Genomic DNA, 5,720 nt, shown 5'->3' with positions numbered 1-5,720 from the left:
GGAAGATAGCCAGGAGTCCTATACAACTGCTCTCAGCCAGAGGCACTTCCTCCCAACCCCAGTCCCAGAGCTCAAGACAGTGACCTCACCCAAAAATAGACCCTGATAATAAGCCCCACCTGCCCAAGGACATTACTAATAGACATGTCCAGAAACGCAAACTGACCTGACTGGTGAAGAATTGTTTCCACCAAAGCAAACCTGTAAAGTCTTAAAGAGGAGACCACTTACTCAAATGTGTATATACCAATGTAAGAAATCAAGGATCATGAAAAACAGGTAAACATGACACCACAAAAGGAAACTAATAAAGTTGTAAAAACTTTATTACAACTTTATCCTAAAGAAATGGATATCTATAAACTGTTAAACTAAGAATTCAGAATAATCCTCTCAAAGGCATTCAGAGAACTATGAGAACACAGACAAACAATTAAATGAAATTAGGCAAACAATTCTTAAACAAATGAGAAGTTCAACAAAAAATAGATACCATCAAAAGAAAAAGAAACAGCCATTAGAAAAGTGAAAAATACAGTGACTGAATTGAAGAATTCAATAGAGAGCTTCAAAAGATTCTGCTATACAGAAGAAAGAATCAATGACCTAGATGATAGGACATCTGAAATTATACAGTCAGGAGAGAAAAAGAAAAAAAGAATGAAAAAGAATGAAGAAAGCCTATGGAACTTATGAGACACAATAAAAAATAAACAACAAATAAACAAACAAAAATAATATCCAATTCCAGAAGAAAAAAAGAAAGAAAGAAAAGGGGGCAGAAAGTACATTTAAAGCAATAATGCCTGAAAACTTCCTAAACCTGGAGGAAAAAATAGACATCTGGATCCATGAGGGACAAAAGACCCCAAATAAGTTAAATCCAAATAAGGCTGCATTGAGACATGTTATAATTGTTGTCAAAAGTCAAAGCAAAGAAAGAATTTTGAAAGCAGCAAGAGAAAAGAGAGCAGTTACATCCAAGGAAACCCCCATCTTAAGATAAATGAAAATGGAAACGCAGAATACCAAAACTTATGGGATGCAGCAAAAGTCATTCTAAGAAAATTCAAATGCCTACATTAAGAAACAAGAAAGATCTCAAATAAATTAACTCTATATCTTAAAGAACTGGGAAATCAAAACAAACAGCTCAAAGTTAGTAGAAGGAAAGAAAGTTTAGAGCAGAAATAAGTGAAAAAGAGAACAGGAAAACACTAAGACTGAACAGCCAAAGCAATCCTAAGAAAGAAGAACAAGGCTGGAGGCATCACACTTCCTGATTTCAAATTACTTTACAAAATACAGTAATCAAAACAATATGGCATTGGCATAAAAATAGACACAAAGACCAATGGAACAAAATCAAGAGCTTAGAAATAGACTCATGAGTATAGGGTCAACTAGCATTTGTCAAGAGAGCCAAGACTACTTAATGGATATAATACAGTCTCTTCAATAAATGGCATTGAGAAAACTGAATACTTACATGCAAAAAAAATGAAACAGAATCTCTATGTTACACCACTTATTAAAATTAAATCGAAATGGATTAAAGACCTAAATGTAATACCTAAAACAATAAAACTCCTAGAAGAAAGCATAGGAGAAAATTTCCCTGATATTGATTTTGGCAATGATTTTTTTAATATGACACCAAAAGCACAAGCAGCAAATATAAAAAAAGTAAGTAAGTGGGACTATATCAAACTAAAAAGCTTCTGCATAGCAAAAAAACATGATCAACAAAATAAAAGAGCAACCCACAAAATGAGAGAAAATGTTTGCAAACTATTTATCTGATAGGCAGTTAATATCCAAAACATATAAGAAACTTAATAGCAGAAAAACAAGCCAATTTAAAAATGGGCAAAGGATCTGAATAGACTTTTTTCCAAAGAAGATACTCAAGTGGCCAAGTACATGAAAAGGTACTCAACATCACTGATGGTCAGGAAAATGCAAATCAAAACTATAGTGAGATATCAATTCACACCTGTCAGAATGGCTAGTACCAAAAAAGTAAGAGGTAACAGATGCTGATGAGGGTGTGAAGAAAAGGGAACCCTTGTGCACCACTGGTGAGATTGAAAATTGATAGGGCCACTATTGAAAAGCATAGGGAGTTTCCTCAAAAAATTAGAAATAAAATGCCATATGATTCAGCAATTCTACTTCTGGGTATATATTTGAAGGAAATAAAGTCACTATCTTGAAGAGATACCTGCACCCCTATGTTCACTGCCACATTGTTTACAGTAGCTAAGACATGGAAACAGCTTGAATGTTCAAAAGACAAATGGATTAAGAAAAATATACAGTGAAATATTATTCATCCACTAAAAAAAGAAAATCCTGCCATTTATGACACCATGGATGAAGCATGAGAGAATTATGCTAACTGAAATAAGTCAGACAGAGAAGGACAAATGCTGTATGATCTCACTTACATGTGGAATCTTAAACAAACAAACAAACAAAAAAAAAATCTCTTAGAAACAGAGAACAGATTGGTGGTTGTCAGAGGTGGGAGATGGGGGAGAGAAGATGGGTAAAAGATGACCAAAGGGTACAAACTTCTAGTTATAAAATGAATAAACTCTGGGCATGTAATATACAGCATGCTGACCATAGTTTACTGTACTGTATACTTGAAAGTTGCTAAAGGAGTAGATCTTAAGATCTTAAAAGTTCTCACCACACACACACACACACACACACACACACACACACACACGATGATAACTATATGATGGTGGGCTAGGCAACTGATTTTACCCAATCATTGCTTTTCTCAATTTCTTCCTGTCTTCAGCCATCGAGGGCCTTCCTTTGAACAATGTCCAGATGGTCACAGTGGGGTGGATTACAGGTCTACAAAGTACACAAATGGGAAATCCGGTACTTGTACCTTATCACATGTCTCTAAATAAATTAGCTTATAATTCTTATGTACACTGTTGCACTTTCCAGAGAGTTGAATGAATGGTAAAAACAAAATATGTAATTTTAGTTTGTTGATTGAATCAATAAGTACACCTAGATAGAATTCATGCCTTTTACATGTTCAGCTTTTCTCTCCTTGGAGGAAGGTTATACTTCTGATCTTTTTGAAGTTAATGGGCATAAATCTTTCTCTAAAGAGCTACAAAGACTACCAGTGCCTATTGGATAATTTCTCTGCTCAGTGACAAATGGAAAGAAGATACAGGAGAGAGAGAGAGAGAGAGAATTCTTATGTACTTCACATTTATGAAAACATATTCTAGTTCCTTTCTGGCTGGAAATAGAGAATCAGGCCCAGTGGTGTTGAATCTGTAATTTTTTGACACTTTTATTAAATCAATCACACAATAACTATAGTTTACAATATACTTCAAATAGATTTTACAACTCACTGATTTTATAAAATATCCTTATAAATAGTTCTTTTGTTATTATTAAAAGTCTTTGACTATGTTCGACATTGATATACTTACTATATGTGACGATCGGTGCAAGATCCCTGAATGTTGATCTAGCATGGAACATAAACCACATATCATTCATTATGTAAATGAATAAAAATGTGAATTCTCTACTCATTTTCCAAGTTATCAATGGATTAGCAGATGGCAAGAACTGATTTATCCAAAGAGAAGCATTTTTTAAAAATCCAAATTATTAACTCATTTTCTTAGTTAGATCCTTAATTGAAATTTTAAGGCAAAACAATGAAAACATTTTTGGAAATAGTATAAAATAAATATGTAATGTCTTTCATACACATGAATGTAGATGTTTACAAAGTAAGGAAAACCTGCTATGCAATTCTAGGGAGACAAAAAGTAGAATGATATTGGTAAATATGGGAGACACAGAAAGTTCCAATAAAAATTTTGAATAAACCTTTATATTTTAGAGAGCTAATTTCAAAGTCTGATGAACTATTTTAGATCATTAACTTCACTTAGTAAATTACTATTTGCAAAAAAGTAATCATTCATGTATATGAGCATCTAATAACTAAGCATCCATTGCAAATGATACTAATTCTAAGAAAAAAATTCTTACCTTTTATTAATACATTTTTCCAAAAAGAAGGAAATGAAAAGGAAACAATCTCCAGTGTGAATTTTGTTTGTTGCTTTTGTCCTCTCCACTGAATTTATTTTCTTTCTGAATCCAGATATTTAATTTCATCAAACCAGATCAGTTTCATCCATATACTAGATTTTGAATTCAAATAATACTGGATTTCATGGAACCAATGACTATAAATGGGCACAATAAAGCACCAGAACTTCTCAGAGAAACATAAAGTAACAAAATATAAATCACAAATATAATTATTTTGCCTTTACACATTGAATCATTTTATAAATATGGATTTTTATTCCAAATATTCTGATTAAAATTTATTATATTTGTAATTTTGTTGAAAATACTTACTGGGCCAAGTTCTCTTTGGTGCCAAGGTCACTCCCTAATAGTAAACATAACAGTTCCGAAAAGTGGAGTTCCAGTAGTTTAAGAGAGTTAACGCTCTTCTTGAAGAATTAACTTAAATCCAAAGAAAGCACAAATTCATAAATGTAGAGATTTTCATTAAATGTAAATTAAGAAGAGCACTTTGGAGGCTTGGTACAGAGAAAACCAGGTTAACAAATATCCTTTCAGTTAGAAAGAATAATAAGCATTTTAAAACCACTAAAGGTCACTTAAATAAAAATATATTAAGTCTATTTGACCATAGATTTTGGAATGTTTTTTAAAATTGGGTATTTTAAAAAACCCAATATGTAAACTTTTTAATGCATATATATTTTTTCCTCGGACTCTTAAAGCAAGCTGAATTTCCCCCCTAGATCTCGTGTATCTATGCAAATGCATATATATTTTTTCCCTCGGACTCTTAAAGCAAGCTGAATTTCCCCCCTAGATCTCGTGTATCTATGCATATACAAAATGCCTTCCAGCTGAATCTCAGTTATTCACAATCTCATGTGTGGTTTGCATGATATTAATGAAGTTAATTACTCAACCTGTGGTCAGGATGCCAACCCACCTCCTGTCCTCAGGGACCTTATTTTCTTTCTTGCAAACTCTCCATTATCTTCAACATCTGTATTCACCCAGCCAGGTTAGCATTCCTAACTGTTCCTTCTCTGGGGGAACAGGAGGTATATAGAAACAGCAGCGGCTACGTTCCCAATGCACAGGCAATTTCTCCAGGATCTACTTCCTAAGATCTACTTTAATGCCTTTTATGACGGCTTTATTTACTCTGTTTTTATCCTATTGCCTTGAATCAGTAGTCCCCCTTTAGATTCATTAAAGTCGAAATTCTGCCTGCCTTTGATTTTCTCTTCCCCACTCAGAGGACTTTTTCCTGCGTTCTGCAGCCCAAAGGCCGGCCCTGCCCATCCCTCACCCAACTGGCGCTCCCGGATTCTTGCACCCGCGGCATGGCCCGGTCCTATTTGGCCTCTGGTTATCCACATACGGTGTTAGCCAAAACTGAATATTTTCTTACAGCTTTTAAACATATTCAGGTCTGCCCTATCCAAAAAAGAAATCTTCCATTACTTATCCCAAATCCTTTGGTAGTCTCAAATCCTTTCTTTCTTTCTCCTATTGATCAAACTCCTTGAAAGTGTAACCTCCCCTCAGTTTCTGCTTCTCTACCTCACAACCCCCACAATCCTGGCTTCTATTCCCAGCAGCACATTGAATTTGTT

The 5,720-nt window shown here is 34.1% G+C and overlaps 1 long non-coding RNA gene across 1 annotated transcript; it reads right to left on the bottom strand.

The window, feature by feature from the left end:
• Window positions 1-2,716: 2,716 nt before the first annotated feature.
• LOC112480307 lies at window positions 2,717-4,112 on the bottom strand. The gene is made up of 3 exons (XR_003046550.1): window positions 4,054-4,112; window positions 3,480-3,517; window positions 2,717-2,874 (listed from the first exon to the last, which is right to left on the bottom strand). It is a non-coding gene; the product is annotated as an uncharacterized LOC112480307 (long non-coding RNA).
• Window positions 4,113-5,720: the final 1,608 nt, after the last annotated feature.

Source organism: Pteropus alecto, unplaced genomic scaffold (assembly GCF_000325575.1).
Source record: "Pteropus alecto unplaced genomic scaffold, ASM32557v1 scaffold103, whole genome shotgun sequence".
In the NCBI taxonomy this organism is placed as follows: domain Eukaryota; kingdom Metazoa; phylum Chordata; class Mammalia; order Chiroptera; family Pteropodidae; genus Pteropus; species Pteropus alecto.
This window is presented reverse-complemented; position numbering and strand designations above follow the sequence as displayed.